Source organism: Staurois parvus, unplaced genomic scaffold, assembly GCF_062004578.1.
Source record: "Staurois parvus isolate SC_StPar_1 unplaced genomic scaffold, SC_StPar_1.0 ptg000251l, whole genome shotgun sequence".
Classification (NCBI taxonomy): domain Eukaryota; kingdom Metazoa; phylum Chordata; class Amphibia; order Anura; family Ranidae; genus Staurois; species Staurois parvus.
The window spans coordinates 6,400,820-6,413,739 of record NW_028318047.1 but is presented as its reverse complement, the minus strand read 5'-3'; the positions used below and the strand labels follow the sequence as shown (position 1 = coordinate 6,413,739).

The window sequence follows — 12,920 nt, the reverse complement described above, 5'->3', positions numbered from 1 at the left end:
CCCCTCTCTCCCCCCCCTCTCTCTCTCTTCTCCCCATCTCTCTCTTCTCTCCCCCTCTCTCTCCCCCCTCTCTCTCTACCTCTTCTCCCCCTCTCTCTTCTCCCCCCCCCTCTTCTCCCCCTCTCTCTTCTCCCCTCTCTCTCTTCTCCCCATCCCTCTCTTCTCTCCCCCTCTTTCTCCCCCCTCTTTCTCTACCTCTTCCCCCCCTCTCTCTTCTCCCCCCTCTCCCCCCCTCTTCTCCCTCTCTCTCTTCTCCCCCCTCTCTCTTCTCCCCTCTCTCTCTTCAACCCTCTCTCTCTCATTTTTCATACTATAAAAGTAATCTGCGGGCTAACAAGCCGCTGGATTACTTTTACAGGTGACAGAAGGACATTCCTCCCCCTCCTGCCACAAACTCCTTTACCAGGTTCTACGATGCAGTCCCAATGCAAACGATCTCTGCATAAACAGGAACTGTCATGGCTCATGCTATCACAAGGGATGTTGTTCATCCCTTGTAATAGAAATAAAGTTGATAAAAAAAAAAGTTAAAGGTAAAGTGTACAAAAAAAATTTAAATAAAGAAATAACAAACTAGCAAAAAAAAAATGAAAGCGCCCCCGTTCCCCCATGCTCAAACGCACATAGGTCCCTCACGCATATGTAAATGGAGATCGCACCACACATTTGAGGTACTGCCATAAATATCAGAGAGTAAAAAATCTAGTACCAGACCTTCTGTGTAACTCTAAACTGGTAACTTGTAAAGGCTTTTAAAATGTTGCCTATGAAGATATTTAGGTACCATAATTTGGCACCAAATGGTATACCGTGGCTGGCATGGGACAAATTCAGATGGTGGGGGGGCACCCGATTTTAGTCTTGGGGGGGTGCCAAATTTTAGTCTTGCCTAGGGCAGCACAAAACCAAAATACATCACTGGCCAAAGTAGCTCAAGTACTTTTTTTGTAACAAAACACAGGATTGCTACCCGTATTTGGGGTGGCGTTAAGATGACACAAAATAAACTGAGTTTTTGATGTTTTTATGCTAAAGTATAAGAAGTGAATCTCTGCACTTTAGATTTTTTTCCAATGTGTTTGTTACCTACAGTATTCAAAATATGTCACATGCTTCTCTGCTGTAATTAATGTGCTAATTAAAAGGTGTCTCAAGCTTTATAAATGCAGTGTCATTTAAACTAGGAATGGAATTGGGCTGGCAGCAAATAACTATAGAATATGTAATGTAATGTGGAATAACAATGACAAAAATAGAGTTAGTCATGCCAGCTGTTTACTGTCTCCTCCCTGTCTTAATATTGATATATAAGCAGTTGATTTTCTGTGGGCATTAATCAAGTTTACTTCAAGAAGTGGATCTCTGGTATGTAAGTCATGTTTGTTATTTGTCAGGTTTGTAGAGTATACTATTTGAAGTTGCATACCTAGCCTTTTTTTTTTGTATTAGATGGAATGGGAAAGGATTAGAACCCCTATATGGTTTTTACTCCTATCCGATGGAGAGATTTTCATGCACTTTTCAATAATTTTATGATGTGGAAATGTACAGGATTTTCTGTTTGGGAAATATTAATTCACTAAGTTCTTTACCCTTCTGGCTTTAAAGCTTTAAACTTTAAACATATTTTTGTTTATTTTGTCGGTCAATATAGACTGATTCCAGTGTCATTAGTCTCAGCAAGAATACTGGACATGTCAGCTAGGTTTAGGGAATTATCTCTTTACATAAAACCAAAGCTTTAAAGTATATGTCAACCCTCACCTTGTAAAACAACCCATTCAGTTTAAAATAGAAATGAAAGGCAAAACATTTGTGTATAGATTTAAACAATTTTATAAATACCTTTTTTCCAATTTTATAAAAGCGATCACATACCCTCTTTTCTGCTGCATAAGAAGCTTAGAGAGCTGAGGGAGGAGAAACAGCATTGCACTGAACATCCCAGTGAATGGCTGTGCAGGGGGTTGTGTGTCAGCACAAGTCTAATCATTGGAGGAGAGCAGGCTGAGTTCTTAGCACAGCCAGAAAACTGACCACGCCATGCGCACAGTGGCAACCACATTAAATGACCCAATGCCTGGTAAAAGCTGATGTGCTTAGTCATTGCTGTCCCATCAGGCATGGTCTCTCTGAACACCTGAAAGTAGGAAACAGTTTAACTTATATCACCTGGGCATGTCCAGAAGATTGTAGGAAAGGAATTGAAGGGGCTTGTACCCACTGCTGAAAAGGTAGGTAAACGAAACAAAGAGAGAAGATCCAGTGGTTCCCCCATTAGAGGCGATATGGTTACTTCAGTGTCCAAGTTGTAGAGTAAGACTGAAGCTACTACCATAAACCAACAAACTTCTTAGTGAGTGGCCACATCTCATTCTGAGGGATGGTATGCTATGCTGCAAAATAATGTTCCTGCAAGACTCATCATGGCAGGTTGTACTGTAAACAAAGAGAATCCACATGGAAGAGTTACAACGTATTCCCCTGGTTCAAGAGACATGCCATGTGTGTTCCAGTTGGTTGAAAAAGTCCACTGCCCTGTGTGGTATGTTCAGTGCCAAAGGATGCTGAGGCCTGAATTCTACCTCTGACTTGCCACAAGTCTACCCCACCGAAAGTACTGACCATCAACTTTCTTACACTTGACATGCCAAAAGACAGATACTATCACAATCTAGTCATGGTGGAACACTTTACAAAGCTAGTTATGGCAGTATCAACCCAGAACCAGACCGCCAGTACTGATGTCCAGATAATATGGGATCACTTCTATTTATGATGGTCCACAAAATTTACATTGAGACCAGGGACCTTGTTTTGAAAGCATATTCTTCCAATAATGGTGTCATTCACTAGGCATTAAGTTGTCACACACTCCCCCATACCACCCACAAGACAATGGGGCTTGTGAAAGGTTCAATAAGACCCTTACACAACTGCTGAGTATCTTAGCTTGTGAGAAAGGAAGGAAATGTACCCAGTACTGAGCTGGAATGGTTTGTAAACACAACCATGCAGTACATTTCTTAAGAGGCTGCTCACCCTACCATGTTATGTTTGGGCTTATTGTTGAGGGGTCCACAGACCTATGGGCCAGGCCCCATAAGAAATTCAACATGTAATAGATTCGAGAAGGAAAACAAGGCTTGTCTAAAGTTCCACAGTTTGTTAAAACTGGTCAAAAATGGAACAAGGAGAGTTGAAAGCTTTGATCTTTATTGTGGGGGCAGAGTGTTAATCTGTTGTAAAGGTCCGTTGGCAAGGAAAACTGTAAACACTGTGTCCCCAGAGCTGACCTACAACAGCCTATTCCATGTGTTCCAGTCTACAATATCCACTGAGAAGGAGCTCAAGAAAAAACTGAGACACCTACATCGTAACTTCTCAAACCTACTCATACTCATGGAGAGGATTATAAGGGGGATTTAATGGAACCCATCCAAGTTTGCAAACCACAAATGTCTCTGTCACCAGAGGTTCAGTGGTGGCTCCATCCTGCTTTTCCACCATTATGTACAAGACTCCTAGGAGAACCAATATTTCCTGACAATATGGTACAGCCCAATGGTCACCCAGCTCAGGTCCATGCTCCTGCTTTAGAGCCACTTGTACCACCATCCAATGACGTGCTAGAAAACAGAAACATGTCCCTCTTGTCCAAAAGATTGAGTCAAGACTCAACCCCTGATGTGCTTCCAGTGACTTAGCACTGAGAGACTCCCTGTATCCTTTTGCACAGGATGAATGTGAAGTGTCTGCAAACTTACCAGGCACAACAAGTTTAAGTGGGGTGGAGTGTAGAGGAGTGTCTAAGTGCTCACCATGCTCAGATGCAGGTGCAGGTCCCTTTAATTCCTTTTCTCACAACTCCCTAGATTCTTCCCTCTGGGAGGTCACACCTGATGAGATAGAACTGATTGGCCAAGTGATCTGCAGCTAGATGAGAGGGGCCCTGCCCTATCAGAACCGATGTGAAGGCAGCTGGGCCAGGGCCTAATGGCATGCAGCTTCTCCAAAAGACTCAGCTACCGGAAGTAGCTACTTCCTAACTGCAACCAGAGAACCCCATTTTTTTGGCGTGGTGCTTCATCCTTGGACTTTGGATTTCTCCAACTGTCCACCTGTGTTACCAGAGTTACCCTGTACTTCACTATGAGGGATGCAGAAGATAATTGCAAGTAGCTACGTCTAGTACTATTTAGTGTTATAGAGACAATGCCTACAGCCACTTGTTACCCTATTTGAGCAACAGACACATTACTGTGAACAGTCCATGTTTATGCAGCTTTCATTATCTGCTTTGTATTACACTGCAGTGTATGCATGCTCATTGCCATTCTGACCCTGTTTTGCATTATTGACTCTGCTTTGCCCCTGTTTAATAAACTGCAATTTATGGTTATTCTCTGTCTGTTCGTTTGGCTGATAACCCACCCTGTTAAAATACACAATATAGTAAAAAATATGCTGAAAAACAGTTTATTAGAATTAGATGACACAAATGATCCAGACCAGTTTTTGGCCTCTTAAATTACCAAGTAAAAGTATCATTAGAAAACTATGAACTTTTAGGGTTTGCCACTAGTTTCAAAGTTTTTAACATGCTGTCTAAAATAAAATCGAATGAACTGTTTAGACAGTAGCCAGCTAATTGTAGATTCCACATTTGCATTAACACATTCCTTTGTTTTTTTTTTACTTTTTGCACCATTATCTATTGAAGGGTTTGTATACTCATGTGCCTGCTCTGTACTATGGTGTTCTTGGCACACAGCAATCATGTAAAAGCACAAGCATAAACATAGCTTGAAAGTTGTCTATCCGTCTTGAAGCAGGCTAACCCTAACTCTAACCAGGCCAGTATTTGAAAATTATGGGAAAAGTGCTGGCAGGTTTAATGAGATAAATGTATAACAATTTTGACTTTAGTTTTTGGTAAGCATGAAGTTTTAACTGAGTGTCTCTGTTTATTTTTCAGATCCAGCATCATGTCTCTCTTAGGTTTCGGTTAGTAACTTACTACATTAACTTTTAAGCTGAATTTATACTTTTGCCATTTAATTTTTTAATGCTTGAATAAATTAGTATGTGTCTTTTTCTGGTTAGGTATGAATTATTTTAACTACTTGTACTCCAGAGGATTTACCCCCCTTCCTGACCAGGCCATTTTTTGCGTTACGGCACTGTGTTACTTTAACATACAATTGCGCAGTCATGCAGCGCTGTACCCAAATGAAATTTACGTCCTTTTTCCCCCACAAATTGAGCTTTCTTTTGGTGGTATTTGATCACCTATATGGTTTTTATTTTTTGCACTATAAAAAAAAAAAGACCGGCAATTTTGAGAAAAAAACTATATTTTAAAGTTTTTGCTATTAAACATGTCCAGTAAAAACATTTAAAAAAAATCAAATTTCATCAGAAATTTTTGCCAAAATGTATTCTGCTACATGCCTTTTCAAAAAAAAAAATCCCAATATGTGTAAATTAATTGGTTTATGTGAAAGTTATAGCATTTACAAATGGCGGTATATATACTGGGATTTTTAATTTTTAAAAATTTTTACTAGTAATGGCAGCGATCAGCGACTTATAGCGGGACTGCAGGATTGCAGTGGGCATTCTGACACTGGAGGGAACTGACTTTGTCTCACTGACATCCCCATTGACACCAATACAGTGAACAGTACTAATAAAAAGCACTGACACTGTACTAATGGCACTGGGCAGGAAGGGGTTAATATGTGGGGCAATCAAAGGGTTAACTGTGTGCTGTTTTACTTGGGGCTGTGTCTGTGTGCTTCACTGTAAGCACACTGCTTTGCATGGCTGTGCTGTGCCCAGCCATGCAAATCAGTGTGCACGAGCTGACAAGGAGGAGAACTGTTTTGTTTACTAACAGTTCCCCCTGTCCCGTCGGAGATGCTCGGCAATCACCGGGCACCAGTGAATAATCACTGGACGGGACCTGGTGATTGACAGCTGCAGCAGTGAATGGCGGTGTGGGTAGGGTGCATGCACCCTACCCAGAAATGCAAAGTCACGTATATATACGTGATTTTGCACACCTGTGCCGCCCTGCAGCAGTATATCTGCTATAGGGCGGACGGGTAGCGGTTAATTAAGAAACAACAATAAACAGAGGGCACACTGACCTAGTGCACTACAAAAATAACAATTTATCTAGAAATATAAAAGGTATTCTACTCACAAATGCATGATAAGCCTTGGTATATAAAAGGATGCAGATGAGACTGCCCCTGGGTCCACGCTGTTCAACCAGTGGTCTGGGACGTCCTTGTAACGTCCAAAGGCTTACGCATTTCAAGGATTGAGCGCTCTTTAGAACCAAAGATACTCTTTCGGTCGGTGCACCGTCTGTTTTTTTTTGTTTCCAGTGTTTGTGAGGATGCCTACAGTCCTGCAAAGGCAGCAAGACCTCTGGCATCATACCCACTAGCCAGGAAAGCAAGCGTTATATGTCCTTAGCACCACATCTAAGCGCAGGAGGTTATTACTACTTTTTCTTTTAATTATGAACTTGGGTATGGTATTATTATTAACCAAAAGCATTTGGAATTTCTGATATTATTATTGGAATAATATCCTTACTTGGAGGAAATATATGTTAAATGTATTTTTTTCAAATTTCACTGAATTGCTAAATGTGGAGTACTCTTATATAATATGCATTCATACTATGCATCTGCCTCTTTTTTCTTCAATAGTCATGGGCAATCAAACATCTTTTTTTACGTGGAGTATGGGAAAAGACAAATAATCATAATAGAAATGTATGACACAAATGATGATGTGTATGTCTTCTCAGTGGTAGAATAATGTCTGGCATTTCATCTCATATATCATATTTTATCTATTTACCAGTTCAATTGTGAGCTTCAGTTACGATAGGTCATCATTTGCCTCTTCTGCCACATACACAAAGGAAATAATTCATGACTGATAAAGACTTGACATCCCTAAACTGTTTCCTTGGGGCTCTTGTACACGAGACTGTGTATCTGCAGTGCCTCCCTTCCGCACTTTATTGCACCCCGGAGGAACAAGTGCAGTATCTAGCTCAGCGTCACTTCCCACAGGTCTTCTGCGTTCTGGAACTTTGTCCTTGAATGTACAGGGCCCCAAGCTTCTGCAACCACTTGGTACAGCATTCAACTGCAGCTTGCCATGGACTTTGACAGGTTACCTGCAGTGGGGCTGAATGCCGCACCTGTCGTTCCCAGGTGCTCTAAAATTTTGGGAGGGACACGCTGCATATAGACGGCCTCATGTGCCATTGCCCTTGTTGTTTGTAATGAGAAGGGTCATGGGAGTGGCAAAGAGGTAAGGTACAAAATTCTCTCTTGACAGCACTTTCTCAACATATTTTGTTGCATGGAATAATTAGCTCTGCCCAAGCCGAATTGGTCTAGGAGACCAAATACCTGAAATCTACCCAAAAATTTCAAACACTTGTGTCTTATATTTCTCTCTGGAGTTCAGCTGTAAATATTACATAACATAGGTTACAAATAACAGGAACTTTATCTGAGCAGGTGAGTTGATATCAGTAACTGTGGTTTATATTTTTCCTTTCTTTTTCAGGAGGTTTCCTTGGGATAGGGACCGGTGGATATAACCGTGGTTTCTACAATGGTGGATACAATGGTGGATACAACGGTGGATACAACGGTGGATACAATGGCGGATACAATGGTGGATACAATGGTGGATACAGGCCCAATTTCTATGTACAGCCAGGGTATGCTGTTGGCGGTTTCTATCCAGGATTCGGTTATGGTTCTTGGGGGAGCTATAATGGAGGCTACGGTTATCCACGCCGCCACCACCATAGACGTCGCTGGTGGTAACACAAAAAATGAATGTAAGTTCATATATTGATTAATAACAAAAAAAATCATATAGAAGGCATGAAGATAATAGGTAGCCATGGTCACAGTGAAAACAGTAGATTATCCCAGTCCAAAAAAAAGGAAAAGAAAGTAACTCAAATGGCTCTGTGGACAACATAGACAAAAATGGCAATTATAACCAATACATCTTGTTTTCACTGTTTTTAATAACCGCTAGAAAGCTGCAGTACCTAAAATCCAACCAAACTTTGTAGAAATCACATAAAAAGAAATGTAGCACACTGTACATCACTAATATGTGCCAAAAAAAATCTCCCTGTCCCAAAATAATTACTATTTGATAAAACCATGTGCTAAATAATTTGCAGTGGAAACAAATGTACTAACAAACCTTAATGTGTGGATCCATAAAACTAATTTTTAATGACAAAAGAATTTAAAGAAAATGAATTAAATCAATCTTCCTCAGTTATCAATGTTATTTCCATCCAGAAGAAGCCTGATGAAACTGGTGAGATGACATGTAGGGCAGAGTGCTGAGCCAAGGTTAGTGTTGCAGAGGAGAGGACTTTCACGAAACTCTGCTTTCATAATGAGCTGTACTCGGCTACAGTGGTGAGCCATGCAAGTATCCCTGTTTCTCAGTTTACTGAAGAATATATTACACTGTTTTAAAGAATAAACTAAAGGCAAAACTTTTTTGTAGTTTTAGACAGAGTGGAGATTAGAACACTTGTCAGTTTTTATTGCTGTCTGTGCCTACGTTAAGGAGATTCACCCTCTCTTTTTTTCCTGTCTACCACTATCATTGAAAGTGAATGTAAAAGAAAATCCCAAGTTTTGGGTTGTTCCCATAAAAGTAATAGAGGGGAAATCTTCCAATGGGGACCTTAGTTCTGGTTCACTGAGGTTCCTCAAGGAGTTTCCTTAATTTGTGATTTGTTTCTCGCTTCCTGTTTGGTTTTGGGACAGGAAGCGAAAAGAAATTTCTGCAATGGGACACAACTTATGAAAAAAAATCTGATAGGAGTTATACGTTTTGCTTATAGTTCTACTTTAACCACTTGGTAACCGTGCTATAGCCGTATGACGGCTACAGCGCTGTTACCCAGTTCTGGGAGGGCGTAACCCGGCGATCTCCATGATCACATGATGTGGTAAAAGGCCAATCACAGCGGCCTTTTACCACGTGATCAGCTGTGTCCAATGACACAGCAGATCACCAGGTAAATAAAGTTGCCGGTTATTTGCTGCACTTTCCTCACGCTGTCATGGCGTGAGGAAAGTAATGTCAATAACCAGCAATTGTCAGAGGACGGATTGACCCTAATGATCAGTGCCCTGATGATCAGTGCCCAGCAGTGCCAACCACCAGTGCCCAGCAGTACCAGCCACCTGTGCCCATGAGTGCTAGCCACTTGTGTCCATCAGTGCCCTGCAGTGCCACCCACCTGCGCCACCCACCTGTGCCAATCAGTGCCACTCACTGTGCCCATCACTGCCACCTACCTGTGCCTAGCAGTGCCACCCACTTGTGTCCAGCAGTGCCATCCACCAGTGCCCATCAGTGCCCCCCATCAGTGCCAACCATCAGTGCTGCCCAGAAGTGCTGCCAGTCAGTGCACAGGAGTGCTGTCAGTCAGTGCCACCCATCAGTGCTGCCCATCAATGCCACCTATCAGTGCCCATCAGTGCCGCCTATCGGTGCAGCATCATCAGTGCCGCCTATCAGTGACCAACAGTGCTACCTATCAAGCAGCCTTATTTATGGTAAATAAGACAATTAGAGAGAAAGAATCTCCCTAATGGGGGAACAGACAGCAATAAATACCTAATGGATGCTCTAATCAATCTCCACTCTATACAAAACTAAGAAAAAGGTTTTGCCTTTAGTTATGCTTTGACAATAATGATTATTTTGGCACATGCTGATGATTTATAGCGCGGTACATTTATTTTTATGAAAAATGGCAATTACTCAGTTTTTGTCTAAACTGGTTGTCATTGTGTTAGCATACATACATGTAGTTATCTGCACTAACTTATTAAAGTAGTCCCTGTGTCTTCTAAATGTAATCTTTGTTTTGTAAATGTATCTTTGTTATTTTATATACTCTTGCTTTTACCAGCACATAACTACAGAATGATTGATGGCTAAATAAAGCAATAATAGCAAAAAAATACAGTAAAATTGTTGCTGGTTTCTAAATGGCCTAGCAGACACTCCAACATAAAATGTATGTACATCTGTATTAAAAACAAATTAGGAAAAACTCTCAGTGACCTATTCAGTTATCTCCCTTAGTAAAGTGAAACATCCCATGAAGAAAGGAGAGATGGGAGAATACTAGGGATGCGCCAATATCTGTTTTTTTTGCTGGAGAGTACGAGTACAGATACTTGTCCTCAAGTACTCGCTGATACCAATTATTGATACCTTTGTAGTGTGATTTGAGCCCATACATAATGAATGGGCTTAAATCACATTGTGAGAATCACATGTGATTTGAATCAGAATGCAGTGTGATTCCTGTTCGAATCACATGCACTGCCCCACACTGCTCCTGTTTGAACCCAGGCTGAAGTCACTATGGCAAGCCTGGGTTCACACAGGAGCAGTGGGGGAAACTGCATGTGAATCAGCCTCATTCCTGTTCAAATCACGTGATTGGTTTTAGGTATCGGAGCATTTGCACGAGTACAGGTACTCGTGCAAATGCTTAGTATCGGCACCCTGCGTGGGTTTTCTCTGGGTGCTCCAATTTCCTCTCTCACTCCAAAGACATACTGGAAGGTTAATTGTATCCTGTCTAAATTGGCCCTAGTATGTGTATGTATGAATGTAAGTTGGGGACCTTAGATTAGCACTGCGTAAATTGATGGAGCTATATAAGTACCTGAAACAAATTTATTTACGGTACTTATATAGCGCTGTCAATTTACGCAGTGCTTTACATATATATTGTGCATTCACATCAGTCCCTAACCCTCAAGGGGCGTACAATCTAAGGTCCCCAACTTACATTCATACATACACATACTAGGGCCAATTTAGACAGGATACAACTAACCCACCAGTGTGTCTTTGGAGTGTGAGAGGAAACTGAAGCACCCAGAGGAAACCCATGCAGGCACAGTGAGAACGTGCAAACTCCAGGCAGGTGGTGCCATGGTTGGGGTTTGAACCAATGACCCTAGTACTACCAGGTGGAAATGCTAACCATTTAACCACTGTGCTGCCCCTAAATAAATAATAATAAATGATTAGGACACTGAAGCTGTTACTTTGCTCCAGTTTAATATAAGAGTACACCTTTCATAAGTTTACAAAGTATGTAGCACATAGGTGCTCAGCTGTTGCAGAACTACAAGTCCCATCATGCCTCTGCCCTTGGCAGTCATGCTTGTCAGCCTTGCAATGCTTCATGATGTAGCTCTTGCCCTGAAGGCGCTACTATTTCTCAGGTCCCCTGTTCTCAATGCAAATGACTCTTGGGGCATCACCATGCTCTCTGACACGCCAGGGCTGAAGAGTGAAAATGTATTGCAACAACACACTATAAATCAACAACAAAAAGAGTAGAATGCAGCAATAATCATTTTAACAAGAATATGGAATTAGCTAAAAATAAAGCGTGACTCAGTAATAACCCAGCAGACCAATGAATAACCCCTAATCCCTACACTATGGGAGTTTCTCACTAAGGAGCAATGATAGGATAATGTTCTCACAGTCTCTGGCAGTCCTTCTCCCATTGGCCAGTGCGTTGCAGTCCAAACCCCGAGCTGAAGAGCTCAAAAGGCGAGTGCCACAAACCCAGCTAGACAGAGTCTTACTACTCCTGCTGGAGCAGTTGCATTATCAATAAAGTATGGAAAAAAGAAAGAGGAGGAGTGAGACCACTTTTGAGGTCTATGATAAATCGATAGAACTTGCATAGATCTAGCTCCCAGAATCCAAAGAGGTTTAATTAAAGTATATGTAAACTCCCACCCTGCAAAACAACCCATACAGCTTAAAATAGAAATGAAAGGTAAAACATTTATGTATAGAGATAAAAACAATGTAAATAGCTTCTTTTCCCCTTTTTTTTTTTATAAGTGATCACATACCCTCTGTTCTCAGTTGCATAGAGAGGTGGGTGGAGGACAGCACAGCAAGAAAATGAACCACACTGTGCTCTCATGCCTAGTGTAGTCAGTTTTTAATAAGGAAGCAGAGGTACTGGCAGGAACACCAGGGATTTCACACAAAGGATGCTATACAAAGAGAACAGGATACTTTTTCCATACAAGTACATGGTACAGCAGGCACATATCAGGAAAATGAAATGTTTGGTTTACATATTTAACTGGCATTTATGCAAAATTGAAAAATACATTTTTAGTGAACTTACTCTTTTTTTAATATCTTACCAATTATGTTTCATCCTACTGCTAAGTAACTTAGGATACAGCCGATTATTCCTATGAACCATTCTATATTATGCCATAACCTATATTTTTCTTTTTTTTTGCAGTATGCGAATAGGACACGAAAGTCACATGGGCATTCCTTTAGTGTTGAAAACACAGTGCATTTCCACAGCTATGAACCTATATTACAAAATGCTTTATTAAACTTGATGTTTAATCCTCTGCAATTACTGGCCAAATGATGATGTTTTCCATGGGCAATATTTAATAAAAATAATACAAAAACAACAATGAAAATAAAAATTAAAAAACCATTTACAAATGCAAGTGTGCGTGTGCTGTCTTATGTAACCATTTTCAATACTGCAAGGAAAATAAATAAATATACATGTGCAGACCTGCGTAAAGCCCCTTTCACACTGGTGCTTTATTGACATGCTCTCTCTCTCTCGGACTTACCTTAAAATGAAGCCCACCAGCGATATGTTATCACCACTGCAGAGGCTTCCATCTTCAACTGGTCTTCCTTTCTCTATTTCAGCTGTTTGCCGGATACGTTGGAACCATTTCACAATGGTTGGGGGGTGCTCAGAATTCCACTTTATTGGGATGCAGCGTCTGGCCGCATAG

At 41.0% G+C, this 12,920-nt stretch overlaps 1 long non-coding RNA gene across 2 annotated transcripts; it reads left to right on the top strand.

Moving 5' to 3' along the window:
• Window positions 1-1,247: 1,247 nt before the first annotated feature.
• LOC149459651 (uncharacterized) lies at window positions 1,248-12,617 on the top strand. Of its 2 annotated transcripts, none has more exons than XR_016313237.1 (4): window positions 1,248-1,365; window positions 4,979-5,007; window positions 7,606-7,885; window positions 12,395-12,617. It is a non-coding gene; the product is annotated as an uncharacterized LOC149459651 (long non-coding RNA). The 2 variants fall into 2 exon arrangements; XR_016313238.1 differs by having other exon boundaries at window positions 1,265-1,369.
• The last annotated feature ends 303 nt before the right edge of the window (window positions 12,618-12,920 follow it).